Source organism: Ovis canadensis, chromosome 16 (assembly GCF_042477335.2).
Source record: "Ovis canadensis isolate MfBH-ARS-UI-01 breed Bighorn chromosome 16, ARS-UI_OviCan_v2, whole genome shotgun sequence".
NCBI classification, from domain to species: Eukaryota; Metazoa; Chordata; class Mammalia; order Artiodactyla; family Bovidae; genus Ovis; species Ovis canadensis.
Genome location: NC_091260.1, coordinates 19,697,378 through 19,710,506, shown reverse-complemented (window position 1 = coordinate 19,710,506; position 13,129 = coordinate 19,697,378). Strand labels below are relative to the sequence as shown.

General features: G+C 42.4%; 1 protein-coding gene across 2 annotated transcripts in view; it reads right to left on the bottom strand.

The window, feature by feature from the left end:
* FAM169A (family with sequence similarity 169 member A) overlaps positions 1 to 11,273 on the bottom strand; it is a 67,851-nt gene extending 56,578 nt beyond the window's left edge. The window contains exon 1 of one of the 2 annotated variants that reach the window (XM_069555728.1): positions 10,880 to 11,273. The gene's annotated coding sequence lies outside the window, so the exon portion shown is untranslated. The remainder of the gene's footprint in view (positions 1 to 10,879) is intronic. The other variant, XM_069555729.1, reaches the window with a different exon arrangement.
* Between the last annotated feature and the right edge of the window lie 1,856 nt (positions 11,274 to 13,129).

The window sequence follows — 13,129 nt, the reverse complement described above, 5'->3', positions numbered from 1 at the left end:
TTTTAAGCTTCTGTCCTATGTTATATAACTGTAAGGCTGTCAGATCAAATTGTGTCAAGTACTTTATGCTCTGCCCATGAGATGAACCAAAAGGCCTAACTAGATTCTACATGAATGAGAAAGCTTAATGTCCCCTTAAGCAAACTAACTCATCAAAATTTTTACGCAGAATGGACAATGAAGTGTAGAAAGTGTCCAAATTAATTTATAAATTAAGTAAATGGTATGCTCATTAATCCTGGATAACTTGTATAAAAACATAATACACCTCTTACATAAAAACATAAGCGGCCCACCAGCTATTTTATACCCATCTTTTAATAATTCCATCCCCTTTTCCTGAAAAATTATGTAACAGTTTGCAAGAATGAATGTTCTTTAAGAAAGAAACTATGAGAAAGAGCTAAAAATCAAATATTACTGTGATTTCCCCTCCTTTTTAAGGTTAATTACTAGATATCAAATATATTTTTTTATTCTATAATATTTTATTATCACTTTGAAGCTATACATTATAATTTCCAAATTATTAAAACTATACCTGAAAATAAGAATCCTCTTTGAAAGTATGTGGAACTTTTTGTATGACTATTTAATGTTCTTATTTCTTTTTTTTTTCCTGAATATCAGCATCTTTATTATTATTTTTTAACATATATCCCCTCTCTTTTTAGACTCCCGCCCATCAGATATATTCTTAAAGCAAGAAAAAATACGTATTTTTAACTTGAGTTCCTAAGTTACTTCAATAGTGTGGCTATTATTGAGGGCTTTAGGAGGAGAAGATACAAAGAATTATGGAGATTTTAGAGCTGAAAGGGTTCTTAGGAAAAAAAATAATTATCTCAACCAGTCCAAGCCTTGATCCTACCTCTGCTGATTGTTTCCCCAGACCAAAAATAGGTTAGGTATCCAAGTAACAAAATCTGCAATGCTCTCAACCTTTCACACAAAAGGCCTGTTTCTGGACCTTATTATGATTCTCCCCTTGTCTCTTTTCTCCCCACCATCATCATATCCTTCGCTGACTAACTTAGGTCCTGTATTACACATCAGCTCAACTTTAGTCTACTCACCTTTTATCCTTCTCCCCTCCTGTCCTACATAAGGCCCTAAATCCAAGATGAATCTCTCTCCCCTCTTAGAACTGCGTTTTTCAGTATGACAAAAATGAAGCCACTGAACAGACTGCTACAGTTACCAACACTCAGGTGGGCTCAACAATGCTCAGAAATCCTCTTCTATCCCCTGAGAGAGGAAAAAGATTTGATTACAGGTAGGTAAAGATGCCTATGAATCTATGGGTAACGGGACAGGAGGTTAAATGTGGTTCATAGTAGCAGTAGTGTCAGTCGCATCCAACTCTTTGCGACCCCACGGACTGTAGCCCGCCAGGTTCCTCTGTCCATGGGATTCTCCAGGGAAGAATACTGGAGTGGGTTGCCATTCCCTTCTCCAGGGAATTTCCCGGACCCAGGGATCAAACCCAGGTCTCCTGTGTTGCAGGCAGATTCTTTACTGTCTGAGCTACAGGTAAGTCCTACAAACGTGGTTTATATTTGTTACCTTTTTTATTTCAAGTAGAGAACAAAAATCACCTTTTGAAGTCATAATCACTGAGCCAACATGGATTATGCACCTGATTCTATTTGAAACAGTTCACATGTATCCCTGATAGAGTTTTTATCTCCAATTCATGAAGCGGGCGATTTAATCATCTCATTTGTCAGATGAGGAAACTAAACACACACAGCTGCAGCATAACCTGTTCAAGGCACACTATGTCTGTGTGTGCAGACTCAGTCCGTGTCCGACTCTCTGCAACTGTGCGCACTGTAGCCACCAGGCTCCTCTGTCCGTGGAATTTCCCAGGCAAGAATACTGCAGTAGGTTGCCATTTCCTTCTCCAGGGGATCTTCCCAACCCACATCTCACGTCTTTTTGCATTACAGGCAGATTCTTTACCAACCGCCCCACCTATAATAAGCAGCAAAGCTCGGATTTGACCCCAGGCAGTCTGGCTGTGAGGCTGATCCTTTTAGTTACCATGCTGGGCCAGAAAGCACAGCACATTAGGACCCTAAGATGGTACAAGACTGCTCACACATACCAAGAGAAATCTTAGCCGTTTTCTTTCTAAGAGTTTAATTCCCTCTTCATTTCTAGAAAAATGGTCCTACATCTAAGAAATCATTTAAACATGAAGGTAATGGGTACCTGGCATGTTTCAGGACTTACAAAAGCAAAATCCAGTCACACGGCATAGAAGCTGATGCACTTGAAAGGCAGAATGTGTAGAATACTAGTTAAGGGAGTGTGGTCTCCAGCCAAAACTGCCAGGATTACTAGCTGGGTGAAAGTGCAAGTGCTGGCCGCTCAGTCGTGTCCGACTCTTTGCGACCTTATGGACTGTAGCCCACTAGGCTCCTCCATCCATGGAGTTCTCCAGGCAAGAACACTGCAGTGGATTGCCATTTCCCTCTCCAAAGGATCCTCCCGATCCAGGGATCGAACCTGTGCCTCTTGCATTGCAGGTGGATTCTTTACTGTCTGAGCCACCAGACTAGCTGTGTGGCCATAAGCAAATTAGCATAACAGAGAGAGGAAAAGGACCTCTGAAGAAGGAATAAAGTTCAAAGTAAAAACCTTGAATATACATTAAAATTTTTACATCAAAAAACTCTGGGACAAACTTTATATAACCAATATGATCCATAAGAAATAGCTTCCTTAATACAAAAGTTTTTAAACTAAGCAAATAAATAAGCAGGTGGCATAAACAGACAATTCATAAAACAAGAAAAACAAACATAAAAATGCTCAACTCAAATTTTTTTAAAAAGACTATTGGATGTAAAATATTGGTATATATTTATGTTTGTACAGAAATGATCTGGAAGAGCTCACATTAACAGTAGATATTCCTGGTAAAGGAGGAAGAACCAAGGGAAGAAAGGAGATTCCACATGGAGCCTCCTTCCTCAATCGCTCACTGTGTAGTGTAGGCCCTCTTGGATGCAACTCTGACAAAATTTAGGTTACATGCCTGCATCCAACCTCCAAGGGAGAAGAATGATTTGGGAGGTTCTATCTTGGGAAGGCAAGCAAGGCTCATAGGGCTGACATGGGACTCCTAAGCAAAATGAGTCAGACCACAAATACTAAACAACCACACTCAGGAATGGATGCTAAATCCTTATCTTCCTGTCTATACACTTGGAGGAAGATATAGTCAGCTACTTACATTTCTCAGGTACATATGCAAAAGCCTAACAATAAATAGGCGATATGTGAAACAGACATGTGCTTGTAACTGAAGCTTCCATTGATCGACCACATGTGGTTCTGCAGAAAAGAATACCTTTGCCTCTAGAACATGTCAGCTACCCCAGCCCGTCATGACCCAGATTATTAAACACTGTTTATAATCTCACAGGAGCAGTTTATAAACCTCAGGAGGGACAAAATAAGAACTATTTAAATGAATACACCATAAAGTTTTGTCCTTCATTTCAACATTAGACAATCTTTTTTTTTTTAAACCTGGCTTCTTTACCATGAAATAGATTCAATTTTATAGTGCTTAAAGAAAATACAAGTTTGACATAGTGAATCTAAAGGACATAGGCAATTTTAAAAAACAGGAGTCTAAACAATATGCATTTGCTGTACATATCTTGACCATATAATATCACAGAGATATGTCTCATTAGAACCATGAAGATGGATATTTTCATTTTAAAGGAAATACTCGAACAAAAACAAACCTTGGTTCTTAATGTTGGCTTACAACTTATGAAATATTCCGCTGAGTGGCAATCACCACTACCACCATCACCACCACCTCACCCCATTTCCTAATATTTTCACTACACAACAAAAAAATGTAACCAAGGGTTGCTGCTCCTTGCAGAGTATCACACCAACTTGAAAAAAAAAAAAAAAGCAGCCTCCCAACTACAGGCTAAACATTCCACCTTCCCTTCCAGGCTTCTCCCACTCTGCACTGCGAGCCACAGCCTCACACACCTACTCTTGCAATCTTCCTGCAAACTCAGGTGTGTATGCTTAACAAGGTCAAGTGAAATTGTTTTCTTACATTTCACTGGCAGCAGGCCCAGAGGAAAAGAGAGATAGTAGTAGCCTTCCTCTCTGGCTTCAATATATTTGTTGTTTAATCGCTAAGTCGTGTCCGACTCTTCGCGACCCTAAGGACTGTAGCCTGCCAGGCTCCTCTGTCCGTGGGATTTCCCAGGCAAAGAATACTGGAGTTGGTGGCCATTTCCTTCTCCAGGGGTCTCCCCAACCTAGGAACCGAACCTGCATCTCCTGCTTTGCAGGCAGATTCTTTACCACTGAGCCACCTGGCTTCAATACATATTACTATATAAACGAATGATGAATGACTGAACAAGTTTGCATAAACAAACCACACACTGGTGCTAGAACAAAGAACTGCCACAGATGAAATCCATGTGAAGTTCTGCAGCTAGAGGAAGAGCAATAGATGGTCTCTCAACAGGCAGAGAGAAGGGGAGACCCTCTAGGACGGGAATGCTAAAACGAAGCCAGAAAGCATACTGAGAATAGCAAGTAGTTGGATTCATCAAGAGAGTTAAGGTATATACAAAGTAGGGACATGTACACTAGAAAAATAAATTGAGGATAGAAATAACAGGCCAAGAACACCAGATTAAAGAGTTTGGATTTTATTTTGCACACAGAAGGAGATAATTTAAAGATCCTGAGCAGAAGAGAGACACCTAAGGCTATGGTTTAAGACAATTAACCCAGCAGCTGCGTGTAGGATGGATTAATAGGCAAAAATGAAGGGAGACAACTTGAGAAACGTATATGAGTTTCTTGCAAGTTCCTCATGCATACTTCTTTTAACATACTTATCACAGGAGAGTGTGATTTACCTATTCTATCTTTTCTTCATCTATTCTACCAGGCTCAAAACTCCAGAGAAGCATAATTTTTCCAAAAAAGTAGGGATGGATCAAATGATCTCTGATGTCCTTTCTAACTAATACCTTAGGTCATGCATGACCACTTAGAGGAAGAAGACAGGGGAAAAGGCACTTAATTTACAAAAGGTTGGTACCATCTAATGAATAATCATTCATTCTAACTCAAAATATTTTCTGATGATGAAAGAACTATCATTTGTTGCTTGCTTCCCTTGCACGAGGCATTATGCTCAATATTCTACATATAATAAATAATTTATTCCTCAAAATGATTCTATGAGGTTAACTATTCTTACACACATTCTTCCAATGAGGAGCCTCAAGTGTGAAAATGTCAAGTTGCCAAGTTCACACAGCTGTTAAGTGGCAGAGTCTTTAAACTTAGGCAATCTCTCTCCAGAGGGATTTAATCAGGTCCCTAGATCAAGATAAAAGTCAATATTAACCCATAATTACCTGATCATACAAATATCATATATCAAGCATATTGTTCAGTCACTCATTAAGTGTTAGATTTTTTTGAATCTTGCAGTATCCTCTCTTCAGACTTTAGATACTTGTTCTAATCACTATGATCCACCTTCAGAATTTTAAAATGTTTACTACACAATGAATACAAAGCCAACCATTTTAAAATGAAAGGGAAACTTAAAAGCTGACAAAATAAAAGAGATTCAGCTGGTACTAGAGTCAATATGAATTATGAGCAAGTGGTTTTTTTCCCTAAGTTAAAGCAAAATGATCCCACAATAGGGCTTCATTCAAAATTAGGAAAGGTGTACCTCAAGGATATATACTGTCACCACGCTTATTTAACTTTTATGCAGAGTATACCATGAGATATGTTGGACCGGATGAAGCACAGGCTGGAATCAAGACTGCCAGGAGAAATATCAATAACCTCAAATATGCAGATGACATCACCCTTATGGCAGAAAGTGAAGAAAAACTAACGCGCCTCTTCATGAAAGTCGAAGAGGAGAGTGAAAAATCTGGCTTAAAACTCAACATTCAAAAAACTAGAATCATGGGATCTGGTCCCATCACTTTGTGGCAAATAGATGGGGAAACAGTGCCAGACTTCATGTTCTTGGGCTCCAAAATCACTGTGGATGGTGACTGCAGCCGTGAAATTAAAAGATGCTTGCTCCTTGCATGGAAAGTTATGACAAACCCAGCATATTAAAAAGCACAGACATCACTTTGCTGACAAAGGTCCATCTAGTCAAAGCTATGGTTTTTCCATCAGTCATGTACCAATGTGAGAACTGGACCATAAAGAAGGCTGAGCGCTGAAGAATTGACTCTTTCAAACTGTGGTGCTGGAGAAGACTCTTGAGAGTCCCTGGGACAGCAAGGAGATCAAACCAGTCAATCCTAAAGGAAATCAACCCTTTCCTTTAGATAGGTCGGACAGCATCACTGACTGAGTGGACACGTGTTTGAGTAAACTCTGGGAGATGGTGACGGACAGGGAAGCCTGGCATGCTGCAGTCCATGGGATCAAAAAGAGTTGGACATGACTGAGCGACTGAACAACAATTAGGAGATGCAGAAATGGAAAAGGACCCCTGGCCTCTTCATATGTCAGACTCCATTCAGTCTTTTATTCCATCCTGAGGATCACATCTTAAGAAAACTACACTGAAATGGCATCACCAACTCAATGGACAAGAGTTTGGGTAAACTCCGGGAGTTGGTGATGGACAGGGAGGCCTGGCGTGCTGTGGTTCATGGGGTCGCAAAGAGTCAGACACGACTGAGCGACTGAACTGAACACTGAAAAACAATCAGGATGGCAAAGGATTTGGAAACAACAGTATGGAAGATGAGGAAAAGGAACTAGGGAGAAATCAGTGAGGGCAAGTCCTGTTGGACAAGTCTTAGAAAGAAGGCAAGAAACTTCCCTTCAAATATCTGAGGTGTCAATATACAGATGAAAACTTAGGCTTAGTCAACATACCTCTAAAGAGTCAAGAGAAATGAGCATTTCCAACAGTAAAATCTATCCACAAATGTATCACACCTCATGAAAATACAGATCAACTAATTAGCTCTTCAGAGAGTACCGTCAGTGACTGCCAATACATTCCAGTTCTGACTGGAGTAACATCTCTCCACCCAAGGTGCAAGGACATCCATCTTCACCTAAGCCAGTTCTAGACAGGAGAGCCAAGAGTCCACAGAATTCAGCTGAGTGATTATTTGTATATGCAGTTGTAAAATCACAGGAATCATTTCATAGAACTACGCTTTTTGTTCTTGTTGCCGTTCTGAAAAGCTGCTCAGATACAAAAAGTTAGTATTCACCAAAGTTTCACTTCACTTAGAATCACCTCAGTTCTTTTCTAATGGTCTAGAAAATTTTATCAATAAATCTCCTCAGCCTTGAAGTTAATTTCAAATACTTTAAAATATGCATTAAATTACAAAGCTAAATATCAATACTTCAAACATGTGGTTGCTTTTTGCTAAATATAACTATATTTGCCACTCATACAGATATGCAATTAATAGAAAATAGGACCAGATATAAAAAACAATTGTTTTTTTACTTTTATTTTTTGGCCCTACCACACAGCATGTGGGATAGTAGATCCCTGACCAAGGATCAAACCCATGCCCCTTCAGTGGACGTGCAGAGTCTTAACCACTGGGCCTCCAGGGAAGTATCCAGATCTAAAATAAGAAGATAAGATTCTTATTCTGGGATCCACAAGAGCTATATGGGGGATTATATACATTACATTCAATTTTTCAAAACAACACTCATTTCCCCACATTAATACACAAACTAATGAAAACCAAAAGATTTCTTGTTTTTAATTTGAACTCTACCAACTCAACTCATTTTGGTTATACTTTATCTCATGAAGAGCAAAAGCTCTGACTGACAAGTGGTAGAGAACACAATTTTAAAAAAGAAAAAGTCCTAGTTTTGAAATGTACCTCAAAAAAGTGCTGTACACTGCATGACTGTGGGGAGAACATAATAAAAAGGAGAAAAAGTTGAGGAACACTGAACTAGATACTTAAAAAAAAAATTCTAATTTCACTGATGACAATACTAGTAGTAGCTCACCTTTAGGAATGTTATCACATTTAATTCTGCTAACATTTTGAGATAAACTCTATTATAACTACTCTTACAAGGCAAGGTTCAAACATACCTATTTGGCTTAAATTGTGGAATTATACTGCCTCTGAATAACAACTACTGTTAACTTAAGAATCAGAATAAGTTCACCTGATATATGAAGGGCCGGTTGATGTAAACTTGAAAGCATGAGTAATATGTTTAAAGACTTTATAGACTAAATTCCTTATCAATAGTTTATTATATTATCATTGTACAACAAAAAGTCAAGTTCATTGACTTTTTCTCTACAGCTTTTCACTGAAATTGGCTTCTCCATTATCACTATACTGATATCACTCCTCCAATAATAACCTCTCAGTTCCCAAATTCAAGGGATTACTTTCATTTTACCCCTCTTGTCCTTATGACAGATCAGACCCAATTGACTACTGTCAAGTTTCTCTTTCCTTGGACAATACTCTCAAGTTTATTAGCTTCTTTCCTTTCTCAGTTTCTTTCAGCAACTGAACCCTCTTTCTCCTCTCCTGAATCCATAAATGCAGGGGACCCCCACATGCAATCTGGGCTGTTTTAAAAAAGGCAATTTACTAAATTGATTTGTTCTCAATACATATTAGCCAAAACCTCTGTGCATTTAGATTAAGGAATTTTTAACATTTTAATCCACAATGTTGGACTATATAAGCATCGTGAGAGTGGAGTTTGTCTGTTTTTGCACCCTACAGCATAAGACACTCAGTGTGTGTTGAATAAATGAAAGCTACCTCTGGTGTAACCTAAAACTAACACCTCATCGGAAAAGCTAGTAACTAAAATCACGCTCTTTTTTTCTCTTTTTACTCTGTGCTGAACTTCCTGGCAGGAACGATGTTAATCCTCAGGGACCTATAACAGGTCCAGTCAGGGCACAGGCAATCCTTAAGTTCTCTAAAACAAGACTCATCTCTCAAGGTCCAAGGTCCCTTTCACCTAATTCTCCTCCAAAAAACATGTCAGCAGGGAGAAGCATGACATTTCTGCTAGGGATGGTACATGAGGCGGAATCATTTATTTTCAGACAGTAAGTGAGAGTCTTCAACTAATCAGAAAAAAGTTTAGAGTGGATGGGTTTAAAAAGTTTAAACAGATGACTCTCAAAAGCATCTAATTATAAAATATTTTTTTCTCCAAATCAAAGTTAAGTCTTTTGTTTGAGGTATATTACAAAGCTATTAAAGAAATTGGTAATGATTTGAATACTATTTAAAAGATCAGACTAATCTGGAACAGGTTAGAATCTAAAATCCACAGGTAAAGCATCTTAGGTTGTAATCACTCAAGGAGCAGGCAATGTTGCTACTCATATAAGTTCCCTAAACCAATCCTCATCATAAATTCAGAGAGGAGTCCACTACGACAGCATACAAGCTCTCCACGAAAGACTGATATTTTATCATTGTTTGTGCTGGAAGTCTTATCACAAATGGACCCTCACCACCACATTCCCTGGGCTCGCACCCACACTGCCCCCCACCCCACAAATCAAAACAAAAGAGACAAGCATAGATTTTTCAAAACCAAAAACTTAAGTCTTGTCCATATACCAAAAACTTAACCTTGTACACATTAGCTAATAAAAATCGTTCCTCTTGTAGGAGAAAACCAAAACACAGCTTGCAAAGATAACCTGTACATCTTTTGTACATGCAAACAGACACACAAGGCACGTCAAACCCACATCCATTTTGGTGAATTCCCTCCAGGGCCCAACTGTGTGTATTATGCAACAGCCACCATTCCAGGCTTTAATCCCTGTGATGCAGTGATAAAATACAAATGGCCAGAGTATAACCTACTAGGAACTTAAGTATATTTGTGAGGAGACAAATTAAAACCAACAACTACCAAATTCTCAAGACCCTTGAAAAAGACAGGATGTGTTAACAGTTCTGAATCGCAAAACAACTTTTCCTTTGGGTAGTCTTTTAGCAACCTGTCCCTATCCCACTCAAGAATCCTCACACGAGAACGTTTTATTTGAGGTTTTGAAAGGATATCGCAAAAGAGGAAGGGGTCGTGGTTAATTTAGAATCTACTCCACATAAGACACTCACACCAACTTCCAGAAGCTGAAAAGCCAGTGAGATACTTCATCTGAAGTAAATGTAACCCAGATCCCTGAGCCATAAACAATCCAAAGCTTCACCCACTGATTTCCTAGGGCACAGGCCTCGAAAAATTGCACAATGGGCAGCCAAGAACCAGAACAAAATTGCAACGACCTGTATTTTAGAAGGGAAGCTATACAATACCTAATCCAAAAGTGGTTACAGGTAAGGGAGCTGGTCAGAGCATCCTTGGAGGCCACCTGCGTGGCGGAACCGGAACGCTCCCGCCCCACCCGCCACCAGGTCCGCTTCCCCCACGCCGAGGCCACCGGCCCGGACTGAAAGGCTCCAGGTGGGAAAGGCAGGAGGGGAGGGGGCTCGGCAGGCAGCAGCGGGGGATCCGGCCGAGGCGGGCGCAGGAAGGAGAAGGAGGCATTCCCTCACACAAAATGGTGGCGCTGGCGCGGAGGCCGGCGCACCTGGGGGCGCACCGCACGCCCCTCGGAGGAGCCGGCCAGTCGCCCGCAGCTGGACGAGCGCCCCGAGCCGGGGCGGCCGGCGTGGGCCTGCGCCGCGCCCGAGCCCTCGCGGAGGCCCGCAGCTCGTGCCCGCGTCACTGCCCGCGGCTGTGCGGGGCCAGGCCGGCGGGGCGCGAGGCCGGACCCGGCAGCTTCGGCCTGGGCCCGGAGACCCCAGCCCGGGACGGGCCGCGCACTCACCTCGGACGCGCCGCCGGAGCCGCCGGAGGAGCCCGGGAAAGGAGGCGGAGCCGCGGGAATGAATGGAGCGGGTGGCGGCTCGCCGGCGACCCCCGGCCGGGCCCGGGCCGCGCCGCTCGCGGTCCCCGGGGCGAGCGCGGCCGCCTGCACCCCCGTCCGGGACACCCGGCTCCTGGTCGGCGGGCCGGCCGCAGCCCACCGTGCCCTCCGCCGGAGTGACGCACTCGCGCCGCAGCGCCTCCAGGCTCTGCGGCCGCGCGGCGCCCGCGCCCACCGCGAATCCCCCCGCCCGCCCGCGCCGCACGGCCCCTCCTCGGCGCCGGGGACGCCGCCCTGCCTCCAGCCCGGCTCACGGGTCTCGCGGGCGCCGGGCAGGTGTGGGCTCGGCCAGCCGGGGGGCGCCCCGCGGCCCCCGCCCCGCCCCGCCCCCCGCGGCCCCTCTCCCCGCCCCGGCTGCCGTCGCTAGGCAGAGAGCGACGCCGCAGCTCAGGCGCTGGCCCGGTATTAAAGAGTGACCTTGGCTTAGCTATAAAAATAGGTGCGGGTAAGCCGCGGGGACCTCGACGCTGAATGTGCGTATTCCTTGACTGTCAACATTCGCAGACGCCCGTTTGCACTCCCCCTGGGAGTTCTCCTCCAGCGAGGGGCGGGACCTCCGGGAATTTACCCAGGGTGGGCGAGGCCGGCCGACCTCGGGCCGGGATGCAGAGAGTGCGGACGAGGACCACTGGCACCCGCCCGCCACCTCCCTCCTAAATCCACTGCCAGGCTGGAGGATGGAAGCAGAAAGGAGGTAGAGAGCCCCATTCACAATCTGGAAAAACCCAATCTAGACAAGACAAGACTTCCATTTTGAGATTACCAGGAACCACCAGATCCCTGCCTTGACCTTTCCTCTTTCTCAGTCTAGCACACTCAAACTATCCCCAGGCGAACGGCGGCTCCACCCTCCTCTCCTCCCCTTCCTCTCCCAACATAATTCATCTGCCTTAGCGCCCAGGGCCCTTTTGCTAATTACACTCCCCTGGAAGAAGTATTTAAAGCATGATAGATTTCTTTAAAGTAATGCAGCCCATGGTTTAAATATGTTTAATAAATGAATTGAGAAATAGTATTATGTTACTCCGTAATCTCTGGAAAATAAACTCATCATTCAAGAGCTGCGGCATTGTTTTCAGCTCATCCAATAGGTTTGAAATTGCTTCTTTAATTCCTCGGAAATATTAATCGCAGTTCCAGCCTTTCATGAATTTACTAATAGTCAACGAAGTCAATAAATACTTCAAAGAACACTTGTTGATAGAGATATATTTAACTCATGTTTTTCACCAAATAGACTTTTATAGTTGCTCATAAAAATCAATTTCACATCTCTAATGTTTTATTTGTAATATTTAATTAACAGAAACCTTAAATGTTATAACATATTTACCCATTTTTCTGGCCCTTAACACTGGATAAGATTTAATTGATCAGGAATTTTGAATAGCAGGGTTTTATTCACAGCAAATCTGAAATGAATGAAGTTATATATCTCTTGAATTTATATTTCAAAGGCTATTTGTAAATCAGAGTCCCCGGGGCAGTTCCAAACGATTGCCACTTTGGCAAGATGTCCTTTTGGCTACCAGGCTACAGGTGTTGAAGACTTGGGCCTTAAAGTAAAGTTAGCCAATACAACTTTTTATGTTTGAAATGCATGACTGTGATTGGATTTTAGCTGTTATTGTAGTCGGTGGCCACTTATGCATGGGAAGCTATCTTTCAGGTGTCTGACCACACTTTAGTAATCAAAGTCACACTCACATACCCCAGTGGCCCCTCATTCAAGCAGCTAAACTCAGCTCTCTTTCTGTGGCAAGGATCTTTCCTGCTGAGCCCTGGTGGAGAAGTGCTGTCTCCTTCTCATGAGGAGTGTCAAGTGAGGAAACTCAGGCTTCATTCTCTGCACTTGCAATAAGATAAATCTCTGAGTGTTTTAAGGGGGAAAAAAATCATCATTTACTTCCCTCTTTGGCTGAGATACACAAAACCTTGCCTCTGTGTTTACCCATATTCTGAAGATCCAGGGGCTCTAAGTGGATAAAGAACTGAAAAAATGAGTCTATCAGATTAATACATGCTAAAAATCACTACCAAAGTATTTTAAAATATGCTTTGAAGCTTTTGTCTTAATAAGTTTTGTAGGGAGTAAGAGTTCTTTAGCTCTGATTCTTGTTGTTGCATATGCTTGCTTCCCTGGTGACTCTA